Source organism: Phasianus colchicus, chromosome 7 (genome assembly GCF_987193195.1).
Source record: "Phasianus colchicus chromosome 7, bPhaCol1.hap1.1, whole genome shotgun sequence".
Lineage (NCBI taxonomy): Eukaryota > Metazoa > Chordata > Aves > Galliformes > Phasianidae > Phasianus > Phasianus colchicus.
Genome location: NC_143442.1, coordinates 24,501,018 through 24,520,379, shown reverse-complemented (window position 1 = coordinate 24,520,379; position 19,362 = coordinate 24,501,018). Strand labels below are relative to the sequence as shown.

General features: G+C 38.5%; 1 protein-coding gene across 7 annotated transcripts in view; it reads right to left on the bottom strand.

The window, feature by feature from the left end:
* PARD3B (par-3 family cell polarity regulator beta) overlaps positions 1-19,362 on the bottom strand; it is a 373,510-nt gene that overhangs the window by 95,008 nt on the left and 259,140 nt on the right. The gene's annotated exons all lie outside the window — the stretch shown is intronic.

Sequence of the window (19,362 nt, the reverse complement as noted above, 5' to 3'; positions counted from 1 at the left end):
AAGTAATTACCAGAAGAAAAAACAGTACTTATCTAACATAAAACACAGAAATTTTAGGCAATCACGACACTGAGAGCTTTTATCTTGGTCAATCCCAGATCCCATGCTGCAAAAGGAGTCACCAATTTTAAATAGGCTATGTACTTTAGGTAGGTCTAGTTACACACTGATTTGGTCTCTGAAATGTTTAAAGATGTTGTTTGAAAGAGAAAGTAGTAAAGCCCAACAAACCTGAAATGGAAAGCATTATAGTAGGGGCTGGACTATCATCAGTGCACATTTTAATGTAGCTGAAGGTTCTTCTTCCCACACCACAGCTCTTGAAGAAGTAATTTGCAAAGAGTAAGTAACTGTAAGTAAGTAACTAAGTACTGTAACCCAGTCTAGACCGCATGTCCTGCTCTTATCAGTATCTACTGTCGCTTAAATCATACCTGGTCTTAATTTAAAGATTTGTTCTTTGTTTAAATAAGCTTGCGATCAGAAAGAATAAAATCTTACTATGTTCTGAAACTACCAAATGAGACAGTCCATCTGAGCTCTTTTAAAAATACTCCTGGGTTTTTCGTTCTGCCTGGTAACGTACTATCATTTAATATTTATGCTGTGAAACTCCTCCAGAGACCCCAATCAGTTCAGGGGTCCCACTGTTTTACACGCTGTACAGATATGCATAACATATCAGTCTGCGTTATGCAGTCCATAAAAGGTGACTAAACTGGAGAGCCACATTTCATTTCTGATAGAGGTAGGCAGAATGCTGAGGTCAGGTATGCCACATATGCTCGTGAATTGTGGGTCAAAAAGTATAAAAGCCTCCCTTCCTCTTCTCCAATTTGTAATTCTCCATTCAGTAGGTAAATAAACAATCATTGCCTTCCCATGCAAATCAATGTGTTCTTTCATGTAAATCAATGACAGTAACGTACAAAAAAAGTAACTACTTCTTTATGAAATATACCATATTGCAAACTAATTACTCTGACTGAAAATTACAAACTCTTCTGCACTATTGCCTTGGTGATTTTTCCTTTCTGCATTTTCTCCATGTCATCCTAAGTTGCCTCAGGTGGAAGAACAGAACTACTATGCATATACTTCAGTTGTAAACCATTGACTTCAGGTTTTTCCTTTGACCAAAGCAGAAATCTGGCAAATGCTCTTATCGCGCTTATAAGTTTACAATCCCAACATTTATTGCACTTAATAATTATGAGCTTATGAGCAAATGAAGCTCACGTGGACTCTGCAGCAAGTCTTCCACACAATGAGAACTTGGTTACAAAGGGAACGATGACACCAGCCAGCAGAACAACAAATGGCTCAAGGCACCCTGCTTTTGAGTGCTAGCATATGCTGGGAAGGTCTCATGGCAGTTTTCTCAAGAAAAGCAACTTGGTCATAATCCAACTCTCGTATTTAGTATATATTCAGTCTGATTACCTTTCTCCCACTGTTTCAATTATAGTTTTGTGGAGTCTTATATTTGACTGAATGTATTGATTCTGAAAACATTATTCTTGGGCATACCATATTGCTGCAGGGAGTTGGAGTTGAATATGTTGCATACTCAGGAGAAATGAAACAAAAAGAAAACTTCAACACGCTTCCCTTTCAAATCCATCTATTATTTCTTCCTTACAAAAGAAATAAATACATTTTAAATAAGACAAAGTAAAAATCTTGATTGTAATAACTGCTAACATGACAACTCTCTGCAAAAATAGTGCTGTCTGTATGCTGGTAGAGCTGCTCTCTCATAAATTGGCAAATTCCACCTTAATTGTAAATCAGAAGTAGTGAGCTGCTCTTGATGGAAAAAATCCTGATTTGTTGTTTTAAGGTGTGTAGTTTTTTGTTGTTGTTGTGTGGTTTTGGCATTTGTTGTTTTTTTTTTTGGTTTTTTTTTTTCCTATTTTTGACTTCACACGGGATTTGTAAAGACTTACAATTTTTACCTGTTATACTAAGTATGCAACATACAGCTCTAGGCTAAAGAAATGTTCACATTTTTGGCTTCTTTTTCATGTTGCTACATCATAAAAATCCACTGCTTTTTATTATTACTGTAATATGTTTTTCAGCCCAACAAAGATCTTGCACAAACATTGAAGAATAAGAGGAGCAAAAATTTAACACTCAAGAAAAGCAATATCGAGTAGAAAGCATTAAGCCACACAGGCACAAAAATATAATCTCTGCCTGAATTTATGCAACCCGTCCTAAAATTTATGGACTGGTTACCAATGTGTTCTAATTGCCATGAGCTTCTGATGATAAAATTAACTTCCACTGATTGTAATTTTGCTTGGTTTTCGGCACTACAGGCTTAATGGTTCTCTGGTGCTTATAGGACAAAAACAAACAAACAAACAAAAAAACCCAACACAGAACAAAAAGAGTACTTGCTGCCCAACTGGGCTTAATCCTGTTCTCACTGAGATCAGTGAGAGGCCCACTACTGACTTTAACAAGGACAGGATAAAATCTATTGTAAAAATTATACTATGGAATTAATCAAATTCATATTAAAATTCTATGAGAACTGAATGGCTTTAGGACTTTAAGTTTCCAGTTCTCCAGGCAACAAATAATTGGATTCTGGTAAAATATGTCTTTTATAGTAATACTATTGACAGAAGCATAAAAACATTAATGAAAAGATATATGGCACATAAATTTTTAAAAGGTCTGGTTTGCTATGCTCAACACAGCAGAATTCTCTTTATTGTCAGAATTGTTACTCTTAAAACCTTGTGTGTAAATGGTGAAACGCATTTAGAAGACGTGAAACAAATGGATCGGTTGCACCCTCCCATTCTGTATCTATCTATAACCAACTTATGCCAAATGAATCCACTTGTAATTGTAATGACCAAAAAGAGATACATCTGTTACTTTCCAGTTTGCTTGAAAGACTGTCCCAGTTCTCTGATTACCCACTGTAAATGCCTGGGAAGTACTGTGAAAGAAGTGAAAGCCTAATGGCCCAAGCATACTTTCCAGTTGAGAAAATGAATATTCCAACTGCTCAGAACACAGTCCTGTAAACGAAAGTATAAAGGAATTTTCTTATGTGATCAGATCTCAGAGTGATGATACATCCTTATGGGAAAAGCCCATATGCAACAGCTGAGAACACGCTATAGCACAGTGAGGGATTATCCTATTTCTTTGAATTTCCAAGAAGAATATGGGTGTTCTGCAAATAACTAACATTTTCCCCTTAGAAACATTAAATGAACGAAGTCTTTGAATACCAAGTACATCATCATCTCGCAGTATTTATTACCATTGAATTGGCTATAGTATAAAGGCTAATGTATGCTTCAATTCAAGGCTTTTATCCCTATTCCAGTGGATAAAAGTTAAAACAAGCTTTCTACAGGCCTGCTCTGTTATATTTGGGATAAACGTCTTACATGCAAGACCTAAAGCTGTGGTCATGGCAACACTTCATTTCCATGTGGAGCTGGGAGCTTCCAGATCTCAAACGTATTGATATTTGCTTCAAGGATTAAAGAGCAGGCAGGTCTATGAAATCCTGGACTTCTAAGCAGGAGAAACATCTCTTGGGTAGAACTCTAAGCAGCTTGTAGACTAAAGTCAGCAACTTGGATTTCTTAGTTAATTCAGTTGCCTTAGATCAGTAGGTGTCACTGCAGCTAATGTGGTACATAATGGAATTGCAAACATCTGCAGAGAAATAATTCAAGAGGGCAGAGGACGTATGACACAGTCAAGTAAGATACACAGCCTAACAATGTCAAACTCTTGACACGTCCAGAAATGATCTGTAGAAAAACCAGACTGATTTGTAAAATACATGTAACAAAAGCTCTGGCTCCTAGTCATTTCACAGCAAATGGGGAAAAATGCTGCGATTATTAAAGCAGCTCCCTTATGAAAGACTAGAAATAACCCTTAAAATTAAATTTAAATATGAGTAAGAATGAATGAGTGAGCAAGAAAGATAAAGATACTAATAAGGTATGATTTTCAGGTCCACACAGGGACTATAAAAAGCTTATTAACTGCCACTACTGCCGTGTGTTTTAAGTTATTTTATCATTCTGCTTTGCAGCAGAAGAAATGCTCTAGAAGCAGTGCTGTGCTTTGATTAATCTCTTTCATACATACACTTTTACAGAGTATTAAACATTGCTGTAAAGATCCTTAGTCAGTCAGACTCGTTTGTGATTACAGACCAGGCTCATTTTACATTTATGTTAATAGCAGCATTAATGAAATACATCTTTTACGTTTGTAGCGGCTCTCTAAATACCTAAAAGGTTTATTATTAAATGTTTACTTATTGGACAGAAGCATGCAATTGCGCATTACACTGGTAGGACTGAGAGCTTTGCAACAGCTGAAACAAATACAGAGAGATGAGAGTACGTTTGGGTAAAGGCTGTGATTCTAAGAACAAAGCATGCATGGCAAGGGTTGGGCAACGCTGTTCAAACCTGTACCAGTATCCAAGAAGATGGCAGCACCTCCCTGAGGCAAACCTCTGTCAGAGGGGCAGCTCTGTGCCAGGGGCAGGTGTGCATCTCTTCTCCTCGTCCCACTGCCTCTGACTACATCCCATACCCTCCATGGTGTCTTCAGCCATGGCAACAATGGGATACCCCAGCTAAAGACCTACTGCAGCAAGACCTCCTCCTTGTCCACATGCTAATATTTTGTTGCTCCTGTTTTGTTATGTCAACATTAAACTAAGTGGCTTTTTTTTTTTTTTTTTTTTTTAAATTAACAGTATCAAGCTGCTGGAGGCTAGACTAAAATGACTGAGCTTCCAGATCCAGTCTAATGGGAGTAACAGTGATCTTTTTAACAATTCTCATTAAACACAACCTCCTCCTCCAACCCGTTTATTTCTTTGATGCCCAAATTAGCATCTTTTCTCCAGCATGCTGAATTAATTAGTACAGTGACAAAGAATTAGTGCAGATAGGATCAAAGCTGAAACCGTATTTATCTGGAATTTGAAATTAATAGCAGAGAATATTAACCCTCAGCATTTCATAGAGCTTTCCACATGGCACACTTAGCAAGCCTTCCAGGAGTTCATTCAAAATAAATCAACAGTGCAGTCATTTTTCCCACTAAATTTTGCTAAGAGAAAAATAATCTTGCAATGAACTCTGCTACAATATGGAACTGCCTTTAATACATATCCTTGCATGCTATACTTATTACGCAACTCGCAGGCATCAGCAGTACAAACCAAAGAAAACTGAAAAAAGGGCAGCTAACCACATTTGTATTAATGCTTGGATTACCATATTGTTTACAGACTTTAGGGCTAATGAAAGAATTCCCAGCACCAAACCTAAAGAAACTGATTGAGGTAAACCCTCACATTGAAATAATCATAGAATCACCAAAGTTGAAAAAGACCTCTAAGATCATCCAGTCCAACTGTTCATCTATCACCAATATTTTCCACTAAACCATGTCCCTCAGTACAACCAACCATGTTGACAGTAATAAAACAAAATCTTCAATGGCAGTATCACTGTCCCAAACACCTGTTTCAGTATCAGATAAATGACTGGAAATTTGCCATATGAAATGCAAAAGATTATTGTTCTACCTACAAAGCACAGAGTAAAGGCAGGCAAGCTAAACAAACCCTCCATTTTTTCTTTACCTATCATCTTCACTAAACCTTTAAGACCTATATCCTCATTTTTTAAATGAGAAACTTTCCGTAATTTATGTAGGTGCCACCACAATGAATTACTATAACTCCTTCTGGTAAATAGGCATTAGGAAATCCTTACCAGTGAAGGCTCTATCCATCTAAAAAGCGAGGAACATGACGGTATGCTATGATTTGAGCTACTTGAGTTAGAAGTTGCTGCTGCAAAACCACAAGGTTCATCTACAGAACCAACGGCACAGAGTAACTCATCAGCCCCTATGGAAATACAGGCAACAGAAGGTAGCCTGAGGGCTCATCTTTAATATTTCAAGAGACTTGGTTTTAGAAAACATGCTAAAGTAGTCTGAATGTTGGAGATAGTGTTTATTATTCAGTTAATATTATTTGACAGGGAAACTCACTCCGTTGAGTGACAGCTTTCCCTCCGTGTCCATGCAATGATGCTTCAGTCATCTGATGGCGAATACAAGAACACTGCATCCTCTATCACATACATGAAGAAATAAATATGTGCAGTAACATAACACAGCTATGATTTACAGCTTGACCATAAAAAGGAAAAGTTGATTTACAATGCACCAAGCTCTACCTGCTTGTCCACCAGACTGTGTAATTGTCCTCTACTCAAGTAAGATTTTATTCCCATATATTCTTATTTTTCCCTGCTTTCACATAGCATTAGACATTTCCTCCTCTTTGTTCTACCCTACAGGAAAGTAATGTATTCTGAAACGTATTCTAGTTCTCTCCCAAAGTGCACAGAAACATAGCTAACTCTATACGGAGTCCACAAATGCCAACACAAGGAGAACAGGATAATCACACCTATGCCTTGGGTTGGTGACTATGCTCTAAGAGAAGAGAAAAACCTCAGGGTATTAAGGTCTTCTCCCTTCACTTTGCTTTCTTAATTCCCATTTTCTCATCTCCACACTGAAGAAAAAAAAAATAAAGAAGCAGGCAGTTAGGTTAGCTATTAATTTTTTCCAGGAATTTGTTATCCTCTGTCATGCAGGAAAAAGATAAATGCAATTTCTGACTGAAGCTATTCCTTTGAGGTTCAGTCAGTAAGACAGAAAGTAGGAGACAGAGATTCCCTGTGCAGTCTGCAGGCGCTGCCAGCTGCCCCTCCGGGACTCCTTGCTGACTTTGTGGTTTTCTCAGATGTGTGTGTGGAAATTCTGCAGAGTCCAGAGAGAGCCAACATCCCTCAGTGTCACACCAGCCCCTCCAGCCACAGCGGGTAACTGAGAAACACTTGGAAATGGGACAGGGAAAAGAACAACTGAAGTGAGCAAAAGAAAGCTTTTTTTTTTTTTTCCTTTTCTGCTTCATGCTATTTCCTCGTCTGCTCTGTACCTCTTTTTCTTACTACTAATGATACAGCCCCAGAACTCACTAATGTATCAGATACACGTGTGTGTGCAGTATATATGTGTTCACAAGGTGAAGAACTTTTCATTTTCTTCTACAACAACTCTCATGATATTTGCTGCATTTCTTAGTATGTCAGCCACTGAGGCACTAGGAGAGAATCTGCACTCACTCTACAGAATTGTTTCCCAGGCCCTTTTGGCTACGGAAGAAGTTTGACACTGTGACATTCTCAGAACTGCAGATACAAAATGCAAGAGGCAAATTAAATACACGACATTTGCAAAACAAAACTAAAACCTGCCCTGTTAGCACTCAGAGTCATGATAGTACCAAGTGTCAGACTTCCTAATTATCTCACAACAGCAGCACTCACCTTCTCAACCATACTGCGTACTCCCTCTCCTTATGTGCCACAGGGGGGATTTGCTGGGGCTTATTGGACTTTCATGAAGTGGAACTGCTCATTGCAGGTTCCAACAAGCTCTCCAGGAAAACACAGCACTTGAAAAACAGCAGTAACCCAGAGGACTTCTCTGTGTTTAGAGTGAGACAACACTTCATGAAAGCTCCATCCTCAACGGGAATGCAGCCCCCACTTTAACAATCATTCATGTTAAGCACATATTATAATACCCATCCTACAAATTAAGAAACTGAGGCATAGAGGGTAAAAATGATTTGCTAAGGTTAAGAGGACCTATTCTCTTTCTCTACTAATCACCTCAGAGCTGTAATTACAGTAAAGCTGCCTTGTTTTTCTATCATTTTAAGGTGCTTTTTCCCCTCTGCTATTTCCCCAATCCTCTTTAAGTGTCCTTTTTCTCATTTCCTTTTTCTCTTCTAACTCACTCACTCTTTCCCCCACTCTTTACTCCATTCTCATGCTGCACTGCTACAGAAATACCCCCAGAAACACTCCAGAAATACCTGGAGACTTCTGCTGAAGGCTCCATGAAATGAACACATATTGGGAAACAGCACTCTTGCCTCCAAGATGCTGTGCAGCAACGTGCAGTAGAGATGCAGAGATCATTACAGTAGCTGAGCTGCCAAAAACAGCCTGAGCACTTTCTCAGCAGGATGCATTAGGCTATATTTAAGCTCTGCAGTGCTCAGAAGACTTGAGAAATGCTGAACCAGAGTAGGACACTGTGAAAAGACTCAAAGCCTTTTTCAAAGGAAGGCTTGTATGGGAAAGTGATACAGACGTTGAACTGAAAAGGGAGGCAGAAAAGGCAAACAGAAAACCCTAGAAGACTTGTTTTTCCATTACACAATGAACTTCAGGTTTAAGCAGCACAAATTCCAGCCCTGCAGCCTAAATGATAGCTGACATTTTTTACAAAGCAGTAACTTCCAAAACAACGCCTAAAGAAAAGAGCGGAGTTGCATATACTACATTTTGAGAGATGTGTTTTGGTGTAATAAATAATAGATATTTTTGCATTTTTAAACTGTTAAAATCAGTCCTTCTGATAAATAATACTTTCCTTCCCTTGGAAGACCTTGGCTATTGTACATTACTAATTAGACATAGTAGTTTGTGGTTAACATCCTTCCCTAAAGATTTATTATTAGCTTGTATATTTTTTTCAGTAGAATTCTGTTAATGGTAAGGTCTGCTGGAGGTCAACTGCATGAGACCACTGTGAGGAGAAATCTGCGTGCCTGTCAAAACAGTGGCCATCAATTAGAACTGTAAACGTGATTCTTCTAAGTGTCTTGGGTGGTAGCAGAGGTTTCTGATGTTGTATTAGGGGGCTGGAGTCACTTTTGTACCGTGAGAGGAAGCTTTCAGAAAAACAGCTGTCTACATGAAACAAATTCACCGTTACCTCTGAGTTCAAGCTGAGAAGAACCTGTTTGGCCTGCCAAAATTCTCAGCTATTTTCCCAGAAATCCCAGCTTTAAAACATTCTATGTGGGAAACTGACAAAACTGATACTAGATTATTCTGTGGTTTGCTTAGGAAAATTTGGCTTAGGATAGTTATAGCAACAGGAAGAAAAAACAAACAATGAAGTTGCTGAAAGATGAAGCACCAGAAACGAACCAGTGGAACGATGCAATGCCACTATTTATTGATTTAGATCACAAATAGTGATTTCCCCTTTGATACAAGCACCCAGCTCTCATTAGCATCAGTAAGAGCTGTGCGGACACACTGATGGGAATATGTTTCCCAGTATTTTGCAGGAAATTAACACCACTCATTTGGGGACTGAAGAAGGTTCTGCCTGCCACTCAGACAGCCTTCTCTGTAGTTAATTAAGCAAAAAAACGGTGCCACAAATCTCTAGAGGAAGTCCTTCCCTGCTCTCCTCAGTGCAACAAAACTGACACAAAGCAAAATGTCAGAAATGGGAGCTGAGAAATAGGGATGTTCAGGGAAGATGAACTTCAACCTGCTGTTTGCAACATTTTTCTGGATTTTGCAGATAGTTACTAGTTACTGCTAATTTGAAACTTTTAAAAGAATAACCTACAGTAATTTCAGCTCTCAGTGTATTAAGGCTTGGTTATCAGTTTGGTTATTTTCAGAGAGGTAATCCCAGATCACAGAATCATAGAATCAGTTAAGTTGGAAAAGACCATTAATATTAACAAGCCAACCACCAGCCTAACACTACCAAGTCCACCACTACACCATGTCCCTACACACCACACTGAGATGACAAAATGAACAAGTCAGCAAACTGCCAGTCCTTTAGAACTCCACTGATAATTTCATGCAAATACAGGAAAAACCAAAGGACTCCACCAAACTCATAATTGGCTCTGACAGCTGAAAGACAAAGGCGCAAGACGGGGAGGTGTCATCCAGTTACTACACAATTTACTCTCTCATCAGGCTAGGAAACTGGACTAAATTTAATAAAAACTTTTCCTCTTTGCCACTAATATAGAGAGGAAAAATACGAGAATCAAGAAAATGAAATTTTTAGTCAATTATGTCAACCAGAGAGCTCTGTGGTATATGCTTTGAATAGTATTGCTCATGAACTATGTGCCAGAAACTTTCTTTAAGGTTTTAGTGAAGGCATGGCAATCACTGTTGTTTCTTGAACCTTAAAAGTAGTAATTCTGGAGCAGAGAGATACATTTTACTGGATAAATTCAGAGAAAATTGGTAGAACAGTGCTTCAAAACTGCAAAGTATTTTTATTTTGTTATTACAACTATTTACCTCTGAAAGTTGCATAAACAACATTAAATCTCCTAAAATATTCCCCAAACCTTTTTCCTCCTTGCACGTTTCTTGACTTTCGCACACTGATTCTCTGCCACAGATGTACATAAGCTATTTTTAGAGGAATTGTTATTAATGTTTATATTACCAGCCTGTTAGTTTTTGTGTGAAACACAGAGAAAAATCTATTCCTCTGCTTTCTTATTTAGATACAGCAATGCTTTGTTCACCACACAAAAGCTCAGCTTCTTTTCTCAGTCACTCCACATCCCCGTGTTACAAAGTTATATTCATTCCTTCAGTTATTTGTAATCCTAAAAAACTGCTGCTAATTTTACCTTGTGCCCCAAATGAGCACAGACATCCTACCAAAAAAATTCTACACTTCATCTCAGCACAAGTCTGAAAAATGAACTTAATTATGGCTGATAAAACAAATGTTAATTCAAAGCCTGTAACATCGTAGGAGGTCAAAGAACACAACTCAAATCTGTCAATCACTTCATTCAATCTTATGCCACAAGGAAACAGTATCACTGTATAAATAACAAAATGGTGCTCCTAAAGGTACGTTCCTTTGGGGTATGTAATCAATAAATGGACGTAGTACTTTCTTGTTTCCAAACTGTGCCTGATTCAACCACAGTTTTCCTGAATGCGATAGTTAACAGCCTTTGTCCACCACAGGATTTGTAGGGAAAACTTTGGCTTACTTCAATTTACGAATTGAACACAATCATTATTCATTATAATGAGCATTATGCTTATTCATCATTAACTGTAACTAATCACGTGTATTTCTTCTACTTCTTGTTGATTTACTCTTTAAAAATTACCTTCACAAGCAGGTAGGAGGAGAAACCACACTTCACTTATTAAACAAACATGTTTTGGCTTCGGGCTCCAAAATTTCCTGCATAAAACACCCTCACAGCAGTATGTTAACAAATTTTTACCACAAACACTCACAGCTGATGAATTATGTTCAACCTAAAGTATTTCACCTGTGAAACAAACTAGAGATCTGACTGTAAAATAACTTAAGCATCTGCATTTCTATTTCTTTAGCTGTATCATTAGTCTTCTTCTGTAAGAAAGAGTGAAGAGTGTTTAATTTATTAACTCTACATCACTCATTATTTGATGTCTATATCCCACTTCCTTCAATCTATTAGCTACAATATTTAACAGTTTGTTGGGTTTTTTTTCTCATACTTCTTTAATCATCTTTGTACTCTTCTTGTAGCACTGTTTTTTTTGCAAGGCATCTGGACAACTGCACTGAAGAAAGGATAGAATTTTTTGATGAAGCCACATTACTGATTTATGATGCTATGATGCCGTTTTTTCCGCTACGTTGTCAGAACAAAAATGCCCAGCTACCTGGACTCAATTGTTTTTTCTTCTTCCAATGGGAAATGAAACCCTTTTACCCCTTTCCCTCCAGTTATGCTATTTCCTGCCACTTTCCACCTCACTTGTCCATAGCTGTTCAGTTGTGTCACTGCCTCTCTTCCAGCTGCTGTTGAATAGACAAGTATCACTACAGATACAGCCCAGTGATTCTTGGAAAAAATAAGCAACAGGATACAGGAATGTAAAGTAAAAATCATGGTCAAATCCAAGGTCCTGAATTTCAATAATGGAAAGCTGTACACCTGGAAAAAACATTCCCCCAAGTCCATTCACAACATCTGGAATTAACAACTACATCTTTTCTGCTGTCAGATATACTTCCTTCAACAATTAACTTGTATTATCTCCAAATAAGGAGAATAGTAATATTGAATTAATGCACCAGTGCTGCTATTGGAATTCTTTAACAAAAACTGCTAATATTTAACAGATCATTGAAATGTTGATAAATATGAGAAAGCACAAGATTTCAAAGAGTGAACTTTCACACTTTGTATTGGGCAGTGATAACTTTTGTCTTACAGTGTGGCTAATACTATCTGAGAATGAAATGACAATAGAAAGGTAAAGAAGTAGAAATACCCAAAGAACTCTTGCTCAAGAAATATCAAGGAGCTGGAACGTGGAGTCTGAGAAGCAAAATGCCAGGGCTAAGGAAGAAAGTAAACAATAGATTTACCTACAGCAAGTTGCAAAATATTTGTTTTTTTGTCAATTTGAATACAAAAGAACTCAGATGTAGTACTTAGACTTAAGAATTAAAAAATGAGGAAAATATGCATGGGATGAACAAAGATAAAATCTTCTGTATGAATTCTCTGCAAGAGAAGAATGCTGGGGAGGAGAAAATACGAGTATTGAGAAATATGCCCGGTATCACTGATCTCTATGCATTAAATATTTTACTTCTCAGTTTTAAAAAACATGTAATAGACAACACATTCTAACTTGTCTGATAAAAAAAAAAAAAAGAAAAACAACTGTACAAAAAGGCCTGAACAACATCCCACCTGGGAAACTCCTTCCCCTTTTTCCAGAAGTTACTCTCCTGAACTTAAGTGTGGCCTTGGAGATACAAAGCATAGGCCTTCCACATCCTTTTGATTCCAATTACAGCATATGTAAAAGAATGCTCAATTCCCTGAGGTACGGTCAGAACCAGAAAGGTCTATTTCATTCTAGCCCATCTTTTCAATTCCCCCAGCATACGCGGTGTTTGCCATTTCATAGAACAGCTGCTTGAAACAAACACAAATGTTATATTTGTCCTGTAGTACTTAAGTTATCACACCAGAGAAATTGCATATTTCCTTTCAACAAAGGATATTTTACAGACGCATTATTTCCTTAAATATCAGAGAAAACTAGTTGAAAGTTTTCTTTTCACTCAATGCAACTTTATTACAATGAGGAATAGTCCTTCAAAAGGGAAAAACATGAAGATAAATGAGGAAAGGCCTCTCTTATCATTAAGCACAGGATTAGGCTTAGCCAGTTCACTTACACTATTAATGACCTAGCGTTTTGAACCAATCCTTATCATATCCCCCTTGATGTTTCAGAAATTAAGAAAGCTCTTAGACCCCTTTCCTACACCATAATCCTTTCCAAGAAAATGGTGTGTTCCTCCTTTACCAAACATTCTGCATTATCCCAAATCAGAACCTAAAAATAACTCAGCAGTTCATATTCACAAGATGACTCATAAATTCTGCTTAAATGCCTTTTATCCCCAGCCTTCACCCCTAGCCTCTGGGCCCTTCCACAGCCAGTAAGAAGCTCAGTTAGATCTTTGGGTTCTCCTTTCTCAGATCCAAACCATAATCTGTTACTAAAATTGTCTCACCTCAACCTGTGCCATGTCTAAGCCAGGCCATGGTAATATATTCTTTGGTGGTGCACAGCACCTCTAGAAGTCAGCTGGCATATAGTCCATTTCATATGCTCAATACTACTCTTGCAAGTGCCCCTCAGGCTGCTGGCAAGTGGCTCAGGCTGTGAATATGGCTATTAATCACAACACTTCTCACTTGGTACCTCCTTGTTGTGTTGAGATGGGATCCTCCACTTACAGTGACTGGAACACTTTCTTACTGGAAGATAAACATCCATGAAATGTACTGATCTTGGAGGACTGCCAGGTCCAGAGTTCAGTGAAATTCAGAGAGTAATTTTTTCTAATTTTTGTATTTTTGAGTATGTGGTAGAAAAGAGCAAGGGGGAAGATGAGGGAGCTAATGCAGCTTGATATTACAGCTATAAAGCAAACACTATGAAGAGTTTCAAAGCTTTCAAAAACTTTAGGAGATGAACTACAGCACTGAGGTAAGTGCTTTATAACAGTGCTGATTTTAGAAGTCAAAGCTGTCCCTTTATTTCCTGGAAATTCATCAAAGTCTAAGAGAGAAAAGAACTCAGTGGGATCATTCATTGCAAACTAAGAACTAGTCTGGCGTCTGTCATGAGTTCAGCATCATACAAACTGTGTGATTTCTCCATACCACCATGGAACAAAAGTTTATTCGTATGAACAAGTTGTTGTATTCATTTCTAGAACTATCCAAAGCTCATTCAAGCCTGCAGAATTACAAAACGCTATGCTTTCAACAGGAGTTTGAAGACAGGTATGAAACATGCCCTCCCTTCTGCTGATTCTTAATTTTATTTATATGGGGCAGTAAGTTTAGCTTCCCCCAAAACTGTCATCAGTCATTTTTACACAAACACACATGCCTTTCTATGCTTTTCAAACCTTTCCACTAGAGCAAAAATTAATTTTCTAGCTCCTGCAATATCTTTGATGAGTGTTCACTACGGAAATAGTGCCACTTCTGAGGGGGAAAGAGTAGGTCCCCAAAGCAACTTATTCTTCCGTACCTGGAAAAAACCTCATCAGCAATGCAGGAAAAAAGGACAAGAATGGACAGTGGAAAACTTCTTTGGTTGCTTGCCTCCTCAAAGCTCTGACTTCCTCCCTCAACACACCTTCTGTGTTCAGTAAGGTTCAAGTAAGCCTCTCAGTCACCTGAGGAATATGACCCGTAGGAGAGACACCATGCCTGGAGTTCAAGAAGGAGAGTGGCAGCAAAAGGGTATGCTGCAAACAGAATTGTTCCTTGAGAACTTGTTATTCTGGACCATGGCTGAGTATCAGGCTAAAGTTAAAGTTGAGCTAGCTATATACATATATTTAAAAGTCTATATTTGTATAATAGGTAATATATAATAAGACTTTGTTGATCTGACATTAATAGTATAGTAGAGCTTGCTTCATGCAGTGAGCAAATTATGTATGCCAAAGTTGAAAAAAGTGCAAATATTTAAATATAGTCAGTACGTTTTTGTTCTCGCCTACTTTAAGAAATCCTTAAAGAACTTCTCATCTGAACTCTTCCAGAAAACAGGGGTAAGGCACAACAAAGACTGATTAAGCAAGGCCTAATTAAGGGTCAGTTAGCCTCTATTGAAATTACAATCTCCACTGGCCCTCACGGATGGAAAGTACAATCAGCCAAGAGAAGCAGGAGGAACAGGAAACAAGCCATGGTCTTGTGCATGGCTGGGAGCCACTCAATGGCTGGAGGCACTGCAGGAAGCCTTTTGTGACCAGCCCACACAGCACAGCACAGCCAGCCACCAGTCTCCTGTGGGGATGAACTGGCACTTTTCTTGGGTACGTATGTAAATGTTTGCCTACTTAGCTCTAAATATATTTAAATATGCACATCATCAGGCCCATATGTAAATACCCCACGTTTTGCTAAGCACACTTTATTTAAACATGTACATACTTAAATAAGAATCCCAAGTAGGATACTAACTTCCTTCCTCCTCTCATTAGTGTGGGCCTTACCCAATTCCTGACAAAACAAACGCAAACTCATAAATTTATTTCACTGAGGATTGAATTAGGCCTCAGAAGTTCCCCATGGCTTCCTCCTGTACTTAGTATCAAAATTCTCTAGCAGCCTAGTATTTCCTGAGGCCATGTATTACAAAGATCATTTCAGACTGGGGAATACGAGGACATAGAATCCTTAAGAGAAGAGAGGTCTGCGAGCTTTTGACTAGTGAGAGAGATTTCCTCCTGTGTTCCTTTCAGCACGTACTTCATCAGATAAATATAAATAAGTAGCACAGCAGTTGTTTAGTGAGCAGCTTAGGGACATATTGTTCCCACTGTCCTAATTTTCCTGACACAATTGGTAAATTTAGACATCTAATTAACAGTCTGTGCCATTTATCAGGTTACTTATTGCTTTTTCTTTTTTCCTATTTTTTTTTAAAGCCATCAATTAAACTTCCCAAACCTCAAATATATTCTCCACCTCCAGACTGAGCCCTCCACCTCATATGGAATGATTATAAATGCCTCTCACGCATCCTCATTTTGTTTATGTGGGCTCTGCGTAGACCCAGGGAGATGAGCTAGAGTCATCTCTAAAGTTAGTTTCAAAGTAACACTGTTACACCTCCACGTGTGGGATGGACACCAAGCAGGAGAAAGAAGAGTTTACTCTTCAACTCTATAATCAGTTGGAGTACAAAGCCATCCAGCAATGGCCATAACATAAAACAAAATTCTGCATATTTTCCTAACTATATTCTCAACTCTGACTTTGTAAGTCTTGCTGTAAGTCTTGCTGTTTTATATGCACGTATATTTACCGTTGCTTATTTATCTTTTGTGCCAGTTGCTCTTACCAGTAACAGATTTTCCATGGTGAAATATATTTTAAACCTGAGTAGTGACACTATTTGATTTCAAGTTCTTTATTATCACAAATGCAGCAAAGGAAATTAAGAGCCTTCAAACAAAAAGGAAGATCTTTCACAAGTTCTTTGCCACACACAGATACAAAAGGAGCTGGTAATGCTGTGACAGATATGCAAGTCTTGTTTGCAATGTGAAGAATCTTTGACTAGATCAATGCTACAGGCCTGCACTAAAGCGAAATTGCTTTAACAAGCAGTGCATTTATTATCACTTCTTTACCAAAGAACAACAATTATGGAGCATCTGAAGTGTATGCTCGCACTCCTCAGAGGCAGTGTAAAATGCGTCTTCTAGTTTACGCTTAGCCAAACAATGAATAAATAAATAAAAAGCATGGCCAGATGCATTTACACATCAAATTTCTCCAGTGATATTCCTGTTTGAGAAAGGCAGATGCAGTGTGAAAAAAATCCCATGAGAGAAGTTTCTCTTCACCCATTTTGAGTTCCTGGACCACTCAGGTAATTGTCAGATTACCTGCACCAGCAGGCAATGAAAAAAACTCTGCAGAAGTGTCTATTCATGCATTCTCAGATGAAATATCATTTTTATTCATTTTGTCACTAGTGACAATCAAACTAAAACTGCAAAGGGTCATGCCTCGACAAAATGAAACCCACTGCCAGAAATCCAGGACAATGAAAATAAAAAATGCCTGCAATGAATGCTCGGTGAGAAAAGATAATCCATAGCATTTTGCAGCAGCCAAGAAAACTTTGCTACATCTTTCTTTTTATACATGCGCTTTAAACAATCATTTTTCAGGATGCAGAGCTGTTTGTTTCAGCAGAGATGCACAGCCCCACTGAAAACTACACGGAAAAAATCCTGACTGTTTTCAGAGATCTAATATCTTATAGTGAAGACGCCTGTCTGAGGTCAATCTAACATCAAGTAAGAAGGCCTGCGCTATGCCTCCTGTCAGCTTACCTGATTTTCTGTGAGGGAGCCCAGCTGAAGGGCCTGTAGCTCCAGACAGCCCAGCATTGGTCCCACTTGATCCCCGTGCTGCGAGGACAGTTGCAAAGGGGAGATCCCCACAGTGGGACAGGAAGCTGCACAAGACAGGAAGAAACCCGACAACTCTTTTCTCCTCTGCTGGCAGAACTGCTGCTGCTCTGGCAGTCTCAGTCTGTGGGGAGAAGCCAGGGCTCCCAGGGCCCTTATCTTGCCACTTGGCGCACTCTGGGCTCTCAGGCAAACAATCTTCATGTCAAGGCTGGCTGCTTAGGGAAACTAAACTGACTTTTCAAAAAATCACTCATGCTTTTCAGTACCTTCCTCAGCCCTCCCTCAAATATCTTGAATGGGTTCCAGTTTTTGTATTGTGTCTGGAGATGAAACAAGAGGCTCTAGAACATAATTTAGAAATAATAAACTGAGCAACATGTGAGTTTTAAGGCTTTCTGCTTCAATTTATAGCACTTCCATGCCACAGAAAAGCATTAACTCAAGTCTGCTGGAACTGTATGGCACATATGCTTGGAATAAAGTTGGGCTGACACAAAGACCTACACAGCATTTTCTATCAAGGTATTCACAACAGAGATCATTACAAAACTCAGCAAATTCAGGTCAAGGATGTGATGTTTCCCTTTTCTGAAAGGGAAAAATATTACAACTAAAAATAAAGAGTTTTTAAAAATGTAAGCACAATCACAGAATCGTAGAATGGCTTGCATTGGATGGACCTCAAATATCATCAAATTCCAACCCTCTGCCACAGGCAGGGTCACTAACTGCTAGATCAAGTACTAGATCAGATTGCTCAGGGATCCATGAAACCAGTGGCTAGTGAAAACCTATAAAATGTCAATTAACAGAATAATTATTACTGAATTCCAAGAAGAAAGCTAGCACCTCTGACTGAAAAGTAAGAAGTAACCTGGGTTAGCAGAAAGCTTGATTGAAATCTTTATGTTTTACTCATTCTCTGTGGTTGATCATGTCTTTGGAGACTTCCTTCATTATATAAAGAATATAGGAGACAAATGGAACAAAAATCTCAGGGATAGTTAGGTCAGATGACATACACCACAGTGACATATTTTCCTCTATGAAGCTGGAAAATTTCAGTCCTCAGATGTGATAGATGTGCCAAGTTTACTTTCATGGATAAAAAACAGTGCTGTTTTTTTTTAGCCTTAGTTCTGGCTAAGGTCTGTAGAAACCCTTAATTCACAGACCAAGTGTGGAATTCTGTCTGGGAAAAGCTGATCTCCTGCTTCATGCCTTGAAGCTACAACATGCCTTAAGTAACCTGACAAGGTTTTGAATCAGACAATAAGGATGAAACAATAAGGAAGAGAGTCTGTTGGGGCACATGGGGCACAGTGAGGGAAAGGTAGGATGCAGGGGGGAGGGCAGAAATGAAATGGTATCATTTGTTACATTTTGTTTTTACAGTCCTGGTAAGTCTAAAACCCAAAGTAATCGCTCCAATGCAATTAAGTGCTTCACTAATATGAAAAACCTTGCTTTATGAGAGGCAGCAGAGTATCGAAGAAAGTTACCACTGAACAGCTACTCCAAAAAAAAAAAAAAACCCTTATCAAAGCCATTTGCCAGCCTTATCAAATACAGATGCACAAAGTTATGGGCTGGAGAGCATCCCTGTTAGCAACAAAATCTGGCAGCAAGTCTTGGGTAGATTCAAGCACCTCAACACAGAATTCAACTCTTCACCATATGAAATTCCAAATGTATTTGGAGGTTCTTTAAATTCCAAACACATAGGATAATGTTCAACATGTCTGTCTTCAGTGTACGTTTAACTGAAACGCAACTATTTCACAAAACAATCCCGACTGCTACTCTATTGCAAATTGGAACTGGGTACAAATATTAACCTTAGTGGTAAAGAGGGAAATGCAAAAGTTGGAGAGGCTCCAACTGCATTTTACACAAAGAAAGGTCTAGCTTTCACAG